The 13,905-nt window shown below is 34.1% G+C and overlaps 1 long non-coding RNA gene across 1 annotated transcript in view; it reads left to right on the top strand.

Moving 5' to 3' along the window:
- LOC113913530 overlaps positions 1-7,487 on the top strand; it is a 31,949-nt gene extending 24,462 nt beyond the window's left edge. The window contains exon 3 of the long non-coding RNA XR_003517248.1: positions 7,374-7,487. This is a non-coding gene — a long non-coding RNA (uncharacterized LOC113913530). The remainder of the gene's footprint in view (positions 1-7,373) is intronic.
- Positions 7,488-13,905: the final 6,418 nt, after the last annotated feature.

Genomic DNA, 13,905 nt, shown 5'->3' with positions numbered 1-13,905 from the left:
AGGGGGAGGCGTGGGGAGAAGCAGACTCCCCACTAAGCAGGGAGCCCCACATGGGGCTTGATCCCAGAACCGGCTCCTGGTAGGCACTGGATAAATATATGATGAATTGATTGAATGAATAAATGGCCCTTTTCCACATTTCCCTGACTTTGTAACTTTGCTTATCTTTTCTCTTTCTCTGAATAAAGCTTCAGCCTTTGTTTAAAATCTGTTAATAAACCCACTCCCTCATTAAACAGTGTCAGATTAGCCAGAATAAATCTCTCCTCTTTTGTGAGTTCCAACAATTCTTTATATTCTGACAATTCTAGATCACATCTTGTTGTCACTTTTAATTGTAATTATTTAGATGTATTATTTATTTTATAACTTAAAGCTCGGTAGAATAAAAAGCTTATGAAACAGAATATACATCTAAATTATTTTCATCTCCCTGTCTCTTTCCCTATACAAGTGGTCCCAAGATATTGCCTTCCCTGGTATAAACTCTCAAAAAAGCACTTTAATAAGAATTTTATGTTATAGTGTCACTTATTATTCCATTAAAATAGTAAAGTCCTTGCACGCAAGGATTTGTCTTTTAGCGTTCTTTTGTTATATCCCAGTCAACTATAGTTTCAATGAAATAAGATTTGTTTTATTAATTAATAATTTTGAATTATTAAATATACTGGCAGTGGACTGTTCTTTGGCATTTTGGGGAATAATTTGAACCCAAATCCGTAAGATGTACAACACCAAAAGTGAACACTAACATAAACTATGTACTTTGGTGATAATGATGTGACAATGTCGATTCATCAGTTGTAACAACTATACCGCTCTGGTAGGGATGTTGATAATGGCAGAGCGTGTGCATGTGTGGGGGCAGAGAGTATATGACAACTCTGAACCTTCTCCTCGATTTTGCTGTCAACCTAAAACAGCTGTAAAATCTAAAGTGTATTTAAAGAACAAAAACTAAAGCAAAAAAAAATCATTTATATACATATCCCTTCCTTTACACTCTGCTGCCAAATTTTAAAACACACACACTCATTCATAGGAAATCATTAATATTTATCATGTTACTGGCTTAACATTTTTGATGCTTAGTCACATACCAATCATCTGCAACACTTATGTGACAAATAGGTCTTCATTTTGAGATAAATCTTAGAAAAGTTAAATAATTGGCTTTAGCAGCTACAGTTGGTGAGCCTGGAACCCAAATTCTGTAATCTGATTTAGGAGCTGAGCCTCCTAAGTACCAGTCTGCTTTCAATAAGTCACATAAGTTCTCTGGAACTTGGTGCCTCTGCTTTGGCCTCTAACAACAAAACCTTTCTTCCAACACAGAGTTTAGATTACTGGAGGAAAAAAGGTAGTAAAATATATCTTTGCCTTTGATTTAAACTTTCTATGTATTCTGGGCAATAGAACAAAACAACACCAAATAAGAATTTGGCTGAGGTTAATTTCATATTTATGTATTTCCAGAGCATTTACTAATAGATTTGACAGCACTATACCAATATACACATATATTTTTTCCTGTGTTGCTGCTTCTTCAGTCTATATACTTAAATCTTTTTATTGTTTATAGGTCTCACCTCTCAGGAAAAAAAAATGAGTAAAAGCAAGAATAAATGGAGAGCACTTTTCAGCAGACACTTTTCACTAATAAAATGGATGCTTTCTAAATTTGAAGCTCTGATTCCTGAGTTCATTATTGTCCTCAAGGGCATGCTTCTTCAGGAAAGAACATGTTTTTCTGCAGGCTCCCCTCCATTTATTCCTGCCACACAAAGTAATAATCTATGCAGAGGACTCTTGGGTTTGGCAAGACTCTTTTAAAGATGTATCGATTGTAATCAATTGAAGATTTCTGAAAATAAATCCTCATGCAGGCTTTAATGAGTTGAAATCTAGTTTCATGGTTTTGAAAGTAAATTATAGTAAGAGTTTCAGCTTAAGAGTTGCCAGTGCCTACATGACTATTCCTTTTCTCTAATTTCCTTCACCGTTCCATATGGTGGTATAATATGTTCAGTCATGCCATTGATTACTCCTGGGTTTGAAGATAGATGTTCTTCCACAAAACCCACCTCCTGCAATGAGGACTATGTTGATTGTCAGTGAGAAGAAAGGATTCATCAGGACCCTATGAGCTGAGAGACCTTTATGTCCAGGCACATGTTTTCCCCAAGGTTATTAGTATCATTGGTGAGCAGGAATGTGCTGCCTCCTAAAACATCACAAAATAGGTTGTGTTTAGATTCTCTCCCAGAAACAGAAATTAGAGATTAGATAGACTGAGGTTGTTTGAGCTCTGGAGAATATAATATCCCTGTCTCCTTAGAATATGGCAATGTCTAAATTAAGTCATTGGATTACCCAGTGCTATCTAGGGGTGACGAATAGGTTCAAACATCCCCTTAATGTGAATACAGAGGTTGACAACCAAATGGAGGAAAGACTATACCTGTTGTTAAATCCTAAAACTAATCTAAATTCTTCACCTTTTAAATATTTAGTATTTTTAATGGTTTCCATACATCAGAAACTAAAAAACAAAAACTCAAAACCAAATAGGTCTGTAGTTCTATTTATGGTTGTTCTCAGTCATCCAGAGCCAGAAAAGACTGAAAGTATTGCTAAGTCCTATTTTTTTAATACAATGCCTAGAAAATGATAAATAGTTAAACACAGACATACTTATTTCAATGTTTCAAATATACTAATGTTTTGTCGAAACAGAAACCAAATCTAGTTTTGAGTGGTCATAGTTTAACAAGTCAGCCAAATACCGGTAAGTACCCATGTAAATTGAATTTTGCTATTCATATACTAATTTATTTGATAAATATCTAAATATTGATAAATATCAATGCCTTCTGTGTGATGAGCATTAGAGTTGCTGCTGGATACTGAATAGTGAACAAAATATAATTTCTGCCTTTTTGGAGCTTATAGCCTATTGAAGAAAACAGTCATTAAACAAAAAGAGATGAAATGCAATTACAGAAAGCTAGAAAACAGACCAGCAAGATGAATATAAGCACTTGTCATTGTATACAGGTAGATTTGGAAGCATTTTTACCCCATTCCTTCTATTAAAAAAAACCCAGATACTCATTACCCAGAATGAAATCTTGTTATTTGGCCCTGCAGTATTATAATATGCCATTTTTCTGTCACCCTTAGTCTGTCTATGAGCCTCCATGAATGTTTTGGGTGCTGACTTTCCCTGCTTTCCCACATGATCAAGGAATTCTTGCTCAACAACAAGATGTGAACAGCCAAATCCAAATGTGCTTTTGACCAGTTTAGGCTGATGTTTCTTTGACTAGCTGTCCAATTTTCATGTTGAGTGCTGCAAGCATTTCTGCATATTGTCTTCCTCTGTTCACCTCTTTGTGGTCCACTTTGTCACATGCCATCATCTGCTTACTTCCCAGAGACTTTGTTCCCACCAGCTTTTCCTGCTAGTCAGTTTTTTTTTTCCCTGTTTCTAAACATATATCCCAATGTCTGGCATGATCTTTACACTTTTCCCAGTCACCTTCCTCAGTTAAACCTGTCGACTTGGCAGGCAAGCACTTTGGAACTTCATATCTATTCTTTCTCATGCCACTGAGGTATTCTTTTTTTGGCATACAAATGTCAACAGGTAGGATCAAATGGAAAGAGGCATGAAAGGTTAATTCCCCAATATCAGCACCAACTATAGGAAATATATTTGCAGAGTTACAGCTAAGTGGAGCTCATTGAATGAGCTGTGGTCTGTGACAGCTATTAAATGAAAACATTTCTATCCCAATGAGGACAAAGTTAGGTTGTTTCAATGTCATGAGTTACAGGGTAAAGAGCAGGGAAAGCCAGCTCTTCATCCTTACACAAGAGCCCTTCAAACACGGGAGGCTAGTGTTATGGACTACAAAGACTTAACCAAAAAGTAAGCAGCTCTTGTCAGAAGCCAAAGAACAGTTTTTTAAAAACACAGTTACCAATCTTAATCAAATCCCTATTTGGACATAGCCAATATCAATCTCTCATTATCACCTATGAAGAGAAATAAAAAATGATAAACGTATAGTATGTAGAAAAGGAATACAGTTGTTCATTACATTATTTGAGAAATCATGTAATCAGTGATTCTACTTCTAGAGTGGAGGCTATGTAATGGATTTTACATAAGTGAATTTAAAAAAAAAGTTATACACTAAAAATGTTATTTGCTAGTCTAGTTGAAAATGAGAAAGCTTTATACTTTTTTTTTTTCAAAATGGTTTCTTTCCAAATCTCTTTATAGCCAGATCTTTAATGAAATTAATTTACAATGGGGGAGAACTTCAATTAAGCATGAAGAAGATCTTTCTTAATAAAAGATTTATAAGAATTTATTTGTTTAGGGGTGCCTGGGTGGCTCATCCATTAAGCGTCTTCCTTCGACTCAGGTGGTGATCCCTGGGTTCTGGGATGGAGTCCCACATCAGGCTCCCTGCTCAGTGGGGAGCCTGCTTCTCCCTCTCCCTCTGTTACATGCATTCTCTGTCTCACTCTCTCTTTGTGTCAAATAAATAAATCTTTTTTAAAAATTTATTTGTTTAATTTTTGACTTATTTATACTCATCTTCAAAAATGATTTGAAATGGCTTATACATAAACAAGGTGCTATAAGAGTAAATAAGAAAAAGAGCAAAGAGAAGACAAAAACAGAAAAGTAAAGCTGAACCAGGGATAAAATTAGTGTTCATAATAATGGATTAGATCAGAGTTTCTTAGTAGTGATGGCCTCTTGAGAAAGAATAATCAGGGATATAATCCACAGATTTTAGTAGCTCAAGAGAGGACAAGTTATTTGTGTATTGACACCTGAAAAAATTTTTTTCTCGAATAACTCTAAAAGGAAGACCTAATGTGGTGGAGTTAATTGCATTCTCAACAAATATTAGTACAGTGAAAACCATGAGAGGTTTTACATACATTTTCTTTTAGCTTGCTAGATTAGTTTCTTATTGTGCTATGTCAAATTACACAAACCTAGTGGCTTAAAATAGCAAAACAAAACAATATTATCTAATAACTCTGGAGGTTAGAGTGCTGAAATGGGTCTAACAGTACTAAGACCAAAATATTAGCAGAGCTGGGATTCTTCCTGGAAGCTGTTGGGAAAAATGTGTTCTTTACGTTTTTTTAGCTTCAAGAGTTTACCTACATTCTTTGGTTCCTGGCCATTACAGCCTCTGCTTCTGTAATTAAGTCTCCTTTGACTCTGACCCTCCTGCCTCTTTTGTATAAGGACTATCACGGTTACATTGGACTCAGTGGGAAAATCCAGGATAATTTCCCCATCGCAAGATCTGTGAATCCTTTTTGCCATGTAAGTTAACATATACAGAAATTAGGATGTGGTCATCTTTGGGGGATGATTATTCAGACTACCACTTATGCCTTAATCTAAGAGGATGATTGGGTGATAAAATGTCTGTAATATGAAGCTCTCCGATATTCTCATCTAATCAGAAAAAAAAATGTCAAGAGAAAAAGATGAATTATATGGCTCCAGGCAGCTCTCAATATTTATTTCAGTGAATATTTTTATTAGTATTGGGGGCAAAAAGGATTTAGGCTTGCTCTCTGATAATATCTGGAGTATAGATACTCTGTGCTGCTGATTAAAGGGCAGATCCAAAATTGTGCCTTATATAAGAGACAGATGATACCTTCAAATGAAAACTGAGAATTTTAACCAGGCTTTCAATAGAGAAACTACCTTTCTCAGAATGGAGATCTCTAGTCAGGGCTATTAATTATTCACCATACACTTCTGGCCCCACTAACCACAGGTAAAAATGGGCACTGGAGACCTCAAAGTTTTACTATCCTAGTACATAGCAGAAATCATTGTGGCCTCTATTTTTTATCTTATATTTTTTAGACAGATGTTTCAAAACACCTACAGCCATTAAAATCCTAGAAAATCAGTTTAATTGATGCCACAATTTAATTGAGGACCCTCTATGGTAAACTTTTTGCAAAATATGCCTCCTTAGTAAGGAAATGAACTCATTTAAAGGTTTCTTTTTTTTAAATCAATATCTGGGAATGGTTCTCCAAAACGATGGCTTGGATTATTTTGCCTAGATGCGAGGCATTCATTTGGACAGTACTCAGATTAACTGGATTGAAAGAATACCAATATACTGAGTCAACTCTGATTATAAGACCATAAAAATCTTGTCAACAGCATATAGAAAAATATTAACTTTTCTCTCCTTTATAGTAAAGCAGAAAGTAAGCCAACTAAAATGATCTCAAGTCTTCAATATTCAAAGAAAACAGAGTTCAGAGCACATGCATATTTTACCATCATGAAAGGAAAATCTATTCTGACAGCTCTGGTTTTCATTTTGGTGTTAAGCTGTAGGTACTACTCTGAGCTTACATAGCTTATCTTAAGACCCTATCTCTGTTTTCAGAGTCAAAGGGCAAGAAAACATTAATAAAGCTGCAAATAAATTTCTGTAGATTAATTTGACATGGTGATAAAGAGTAGTAGCTGTGCCTAACTGCTGGTCCAAATGGAAAACATTGGCCTAAGAAGCACACAATTGAAGTTTATCAAAATAGAAACTGGTTTTACAGTTTAAGGAATTAGGTGGGTAGTTTTAGAGAAAATGTCTCATCTAGAATATTTGCTGGTGTTTTTTGTTTGTTTGTATGTTAGCTTGTTTTTGCTAACTAAACAGATGTCCAGAGACCTAAACTCTAGTGTCCCCTCCTTAGAGGCAACCCCTGTCATTGGAAGTAATTCTTTTGGGGATCTTACATCCATGATGTCCAGGAGGGGTAGCATCCATATAAGGTTTACAGTGTGTGTAGCCCCCCCTCTTGCTGAGCACTGCATGCCCCTGAAAGGTGATACTTTCTATCCACTGTCTAGATGATACTTTCTAGTCCAATCTAGTCTTACCCTTAAGTTAACTTGGAGGTGAAACTGAAGGAGGGTTAAGCTTTGGCCAAGATTTCTAAATATGATCCCACATTCAGCCAATTGCCAACGACTAAATGAATTTTACAAAATAAAAAGCATTTGCATAATGAAGGAAACCATCAACAAGACAAAAAGGCAACCTACTGCAAGGGAGAAGATATTTGCAACGGATATAGCCCAGGTGATCTTTACAGTAACTGTTCATTTCTGTTGTTGTAGTAGGAAAGCAACTATAGATAATGTGCAAATGAATAGGTGTGGTTGGGTTCCAATAAAGTTTCATTTATGAAAACAGAATTTGGCCTTAATTTGCTGACCCCTGCTATACAGATTGCCACTTTTATTGTGATATTTTAAATCTGTGCCTCCGATTCTATTTCCCTTTTGACCATAGGACATATTCACCTCAATACTGCATCATTAACCCAGTTTTTACTGGAAGAATGAACACTTGCAAGGCTGGTTCGGTGATTTAGACAAAAGAAGATGGTGGCATGGATTAGGAGAGGACTGTGAGTATGGAGACAAGTGGGGATGGATATGTTCATAGTGTAAACTCAGTAGGACTTTTTGATTAACTAGATAGGGGATGTGAGGAAAAAAGGAGACGGAGCGTTCCCCCTTTGTAAACAAATAGCACTTATTCCTTTTGGAGGTCTTCCTATGGAAGGTTTGACCACAGATTCAAATTCAATTCAAATTGAATTGAATTCAAATTCAAATACGTAATTATCTAACTGCTCAAGTTGACAGTGATGCTCTTTCTTTGAACTCCTGGAGTATCTGTTTTTCTTCTTTTTGTATTTACATTAATAGTATCTTGCATTATTATTTATTTCATGCATATGCCAGATTGTAGGATATTGTAGGTTATGTGGACTATGTCTTATATTTCTTTTGCCTCTTAACTAAGTTTCTGGCATGGTTCCATGTACCGAATAGATTGGTGCAAATGCTTATGCACCAATGGATCATTGAGCCATGAATGAATCACATTCAAATTTAATAAAGAACACAGTGGGGAACTTCAGGAGCAGTTTTATCTTTCCACAATCAATCTAATGTTATCTTTCTTCTCAACTCTATCACTTAACAACGATGGCCAATTTTACTGGCACTCAGGTCTCTCATTCCTTCATTAGAATTTAATTCTTATTACACTGTCTACATTTTGCTTTTAAAAATTCTATTATCATTCTGTGACTGTGTCTCTAATGTTTCATTGTAATATTTAATTTCATATTCATTTTTAAAATCTATTACTTTACATGTACTCTTTGACCTTCTAGTCATTGAGACTTTTCTTTAAATTCTATCAGATATCTACTCTACTCTGAATTGATGTCTTTTCCAGTGAGATCTGAGCTCTGTAATATGTGTATGCAGACAAGACTCAGTTTTATAATAGTTTCACAAGATCTGGGCAGTCCAGGCCTGTTCCCATTGCCTCACTGAACAATGTCAGAGGTGAGAGTTGAATGTTGGGGCAGATGGTAATGAGGTAATGCTTTGGGGTGTAAGAATCACTATAAACTAGAACATATTTCAGGAGGACAAATGATTTCTCCTTCTTGTGGTTGTTTCTCATCTTTATGTCACAGAATCTCAATGTTTTCAGTCTTATCTCAATGTAGTTGAGATTCTAATCACACTTCTTATATGTATGTATGTCCTTTCCAGATTGAGTCATAAACTTTAATTCTAAAAAGGTCATTTAAGAAAGTCACAGATGAACTTTTTAGTTAGAGTTCAGTTAGCAAATTATAATCACTGTGATCACTGGACTAGTGGATCAAGCATAAGATTAGAAATTTAAGTCTGATATGTAACTGCAAATACACACATGTGAGTAATATATATTCACATATGTAGTATATATTATATATACTATATTAAAAATCATATGAAACCAATATAGATGAAGAGAAAATACATTTGACTCCTCCCATCAATTTCTGAAAATATATGTGGAAACTAATTGTAATAATTATTTCTTAATTTGCAGTGTATAAGAGCTATAAAATCACAGGTTTGGAAAGAATCCTAACTCTTATTTTAATACTCTGTTCCTATTACCACAGCCTATGTTGATGTGCCTTTAGATTTGTATTCTGTCATCAAGCATGTTTCCTTTCCCTCTCAGATTCTTGTTAAATTAATAAGCACATATCTTTGGCCTAGTTCAAATGATTGATAAATATGTTGAACAAGATGGATCTGTCAACAGACTAACTTAAGGGCATAGACCTTCCACCAAAGTGACATTAATTCATTAGCCATGACCCTTTTTTAAAAAAAAATGTTTGCATTATCATGAATAATCCTGCTATTCTGTATAAGCCATGTTTTATAATAATTCCTATATGTGAGAGAAAGTAGGCAAAGGCTTGAAAGAAATTTATACCCTATGATTAGTACCAACCCAGTGTCATGGATATCTGTAGCTTTATTTTTGAATTCTATACCCCTTCCCTTCTTCTGATAGCCATACCTTGTCTTACTTGAGGAAATATACCCCTTTCCTGAATCCTGTAGTTCTACTGGGATCTGCCAACTAGTACTTAGTTACTCTCTTTTTTCTGCCTGAGTCTTAATCATAGAGGCTGATTAGAGGCCTCCACCAAGATTTTTATACGGGAGCTGAAAGAAAGAGCCCTTTTCTTTTCTGGGGTTACATCTATGGTTTTACGCATATAAAGCCCGAAAGCACCAGTATTTTTTAAAGCTTTCTTAAAAAGATTAGTTTGAGAGACAGAAGCTAAAACAGAGAGGGTCAATTTAGAGATCAGTGAAAGTTCAGATAGTATCTCCATTCCTGTTTCTATTTTTCCTGGCTTTCTTATTATTTGCTTCCACAACTCAGTAGATTCCCTTTTGACCTGAACTAGTTTAAGTTAGGTTTCTGTCATTTGCAACTAAAAGAATACTGGCTAGAATTTTCAAGAACTTTTAATAAACATCTGCATCTGAACAAATACTTGTTGCTTACACATTTTCAAGCTGATCTTGAAAATCAGCAGTATATATAGCTGTGTAAATGGTAGTGCACTTTGAAGGTCTTTCTGATTCCCAAATAAACTGCCTATCTGCCTCTACTGAGACTTGACGTTTTCAGTGTCTGTGCCAATCAAGATTCAATTAAAGAAATGGGAGGGTGTGTGTGTGCACGTGTGTGTGTATGTGTATGGTAGCTATTTTGCTTCAGGGATTTAACCCAATACAATTGTGGCAGCTGGTTAAACAGCCCCTATACAGCTTTTATTTTCATATATGATGATGGATCTTGTTGTCCTAGGGAAGGAAAGGTGAGTATAAAGTGCAGGAGAGCAAGAACGAGCTGGAAACACAAACACACAGTGGGGGAGAACAAAAAAAAAGCCCATGAGTTTGGACTGAAATCCTTTGTCAGTTTTTACTGCCTTTGACCTGCTTTGGTGTGGGTCTCCTATAAAAACCAGGGCTCTTTATCATAGAGCTAGATACAGACTTCTGTCCCAGGAGTTGGAAATGCTGAAGGTCAATACAGAGGAGGATGGGAGAGTTCCAGGCGTGACCACTCCCTCATGTCCAGGAGGTGAGCCAGAGGATCAGCAACAAAATGACTGCTGCTTTACTTCCAACCTTCAAAACCTCCCACCAGAACCTCTTGTGGACCCTGTAATGAAACATATAGAGATAGGAATTCTGAGATACATAGATCAGCTTAGCTAGTTGACCCATTATAAAATCACCACCGCATCACAGTCATTGAAATACTTTAATATATTCTAAAGAAGCAAAAAATACACTGTGTGTCTATGTGTGTTAGGAAGTGGTGGTGTGAGTTTAGGATAGGGAAAGTAGGGAATAGTTGTTAATGAAAGAAATGCATCTTAATGGAGCAGAGGGCCAAATTATCACCATCTCTCATATTGGAATATCACATTGTAGAGTGATGCCTTTTTGTGTGCCTAAATTCTTTGATGCATTGATGACATTTTTTCCTTAAATGTTATAAATACAGTATATTTTTGGAAGAGAGAGTAGGTAACCTCAGAATTTCCTGAAGAAGTGTATTTTACCTTCTAGTAATTGTTGGATTTTCTCATGGTATTCTTTTTTGAATAGTATAAATAGAATTTTATGGTCATGGTGTTTTGTTTAATTCAGGGATGGGTACTTTTGGCTACAGTTTCAGTATTTTTTTTTACCTCTTAAAACTATCTTAGTTTGTTCTAGGTTTGATAAAACATGTAGCCTCAAGGAGTTTTTCTTTAATTTATAAGCCATGTGCTTTTGGAAGGAAACTCAATCCATATATTTTGGATTCGTTTATACTGAAATCATTAACATGTAGTAGAGGAGTACTCTCTCCCTGTCTTAAAAATAAGCTTTTTTTCTCTTAAAACAGAAAGCTTTGTTTTTCCAAGAGTAAATGAACTTGGAGACCAATGGTCTAAATCATTTGGTTTGAAAGTTAAACTCCATGAAATTTGGGTGGGTTTTTTGCCTAGTTGAATTTTTTATATCAGAGCTGTCAATGTAGTTGCTTATATTTTCACCTAAATTTTATTAATATATTTTGGGGTGGAGGGTCTCCATCCACAAAGCATTATCATTACATTATTGTCCTATCAGAATCCTTTTGTTAGATGTGCTGCTTTCTTAAATCATTATCAAAATTCTTTTATTTTTATTTGCTTTGTAATTCCAGAATACCTCATCTTTGCAGAAAGTGTATTTTCAATCTTTCAAAAATTTTAATTATGTTTTAAAATTATTAGCCTACTGATTAAATTAATTATGTTTAATAATACTATCTGAATTTCTAAATAAAGCTTATATAGTTTTCTCATTGATAATTTTTTTAGAAACTTTTTTCCACACCATTACATTGCTGTAATTTCAGTGGAAAATGAAAAAGGATCAAATGCTATTCCTCCTGAAACTTTTTCCTGTTCAAATCCTGAGTTTAAGATTATATTATTATTATGTATAATTTTCTTGAGGCAAAAACAAAACCAGAAATCCAAAACAAACTGGAAATATTATCACAAAACAATATATTTAATATATTTTAAAGCATTTTTATTTATTCTTCTTTGACACACACGTGTATGTGTATAAATGCATATTTGCATATAGACATATATGTATACACACATATATACACATATTTACTTGTATATACCATAATATGGAAACACATATTTTTAGTTTTTATATGTGTATATGTTTATTATGTCATATGTATATATGTCTCTATATAAATAAATTTTCTAATAATTATGTACACATACTATTTTAAAAATGTGCACACTCAGCTAAACAATTCAAAAAATAAAGGGTATTAAATTCATCTTTCAACTACCAAATGTTTGAAGCAGCACCTTTAACTTATAGTATTTTTCACTATACATATGGTTATATTTCTGGATCTGCTCTACTAATTAATCTATGTCCAGTACCAAAGCATGTAAAATATTATAGCTTAGTAATGAATGTTATTATTGAGCAAGTGAATCCCCTATCCCATGTTATTTTTTCAGAATTCTCCACCTATTTTTAGAAATAATTACAAATATTTTAATGTACATTTTAAAATAAGCTTATCAAATTTAGAGAAATATACTTAAGGTTTTATTAATATTAAATTGAATTTATAGATTAATTTAGAAAAAAATTGTTATGATTATAATACTGAATCTTCTCTTAATACTTAACAAATATTTTTCTATATCCCCTGTGTATTTCTTGCTTATTCCTAGTTATATTCTTGTTTCTATATTTACAGACATTATTCCTTCCATTTGTTTTCTAACTTTTTGGAAATATATACAGTATTTTTCATTTAGCTGCTTGTAATGAATATCTTATGTGCACAGTTATGATACAAAGGACTAAATGAAATAAAATACTGACTTTGGTTATTTTCACATATGTCTTCATTACCACAGATTTTAAAATATATACATATTGCAAAGATTCTGAATGTTAAATTTTATATAGACACTTATCAATTGAATAAATGGCTTCTTTTTCAGTTGCCGTTTAGAGAATGTGTACTCATTAAGTTTCCCTCAACCAGGGCTGCCTGGGTGGCTCAGTCTGACTCCTGATTTCAGCTTAGCCCACGATCTCAGGGACTTGGGATCAAGCTCCACATGGGCTCTGTGCTCAGTAGGGAGTCCTCTTTTCTCCCTCTCTCACCCTTTCCCTCTGCCCCTCCCCCTGCTTGTGCACACATGCTCTCTCTCTAAAATAAATAAATTAAAAAAAAAAAAAAGTTCCCTCAACCAGGTAGAGTGGATTACAATACTAGATTCTTATTCTAACTTAAGGTGATGTTTCATTTGTTATAAATGCCATAAGGACTAGACATTCAGAAAGCTATACTTTAATCATCTTAAAATGGATTTCTCCCAAGAAATATAGGAACCCCCTCAACATCTTTGCTATTTCATCCAGATTAGAAAAGAATTACATCATCAAGAATTGTACCATATTGTCAAGATATTTAAAATTAATAAGGTCAAATATTATGAACAAGAAAGTACAATTAACACATTGAATTCTATTTACATTGTTACTATGAACCCTATTCTTTAGAAACTGATTTACTTGAACTGCACTGATCTGCTTTTTTCACTGAGTAGTATTTTCCTTCCTTTTTAACTCATGACATTATATTTCTATTTCAAAAATAATATTTAAGATTTTCATATACTTCATAGTGAAACCAAAATTTAATTACATTTTATATGCTAACATTTGTATTACAGAAGAATAATTTTGTATAACTTTCTTCAAAGTGGGTATCATTAATTTGTTAGTTATCCTTTCATATTATTATAATTTATTCCTGTTTGTAAATATGCATCAGAATGAAAATGGAGGAAAATATGTAAACATTTCAGAACCACAAAAATGGCTAGCTAAGACTTAAT

This window comes from Zalophus californianus, chromosome 4 (assembly GCF_009762305.2).
Source record: "Zalophus californianus isolate mZalCal1 chromosome 4, mZalCal1.pri.v2, whole genome shotgun sequence".
Lineage (NCBI taxonomy): Eukaryota > Metazoa > Chordata > Mammalia > Carnivora > Otariidae > Zalophus > Zalophus californianus.
Note: the sequence above shows the minus strand (reverse complement) of the source record. Positions and strands in the feature narration are given on the sequence as shown.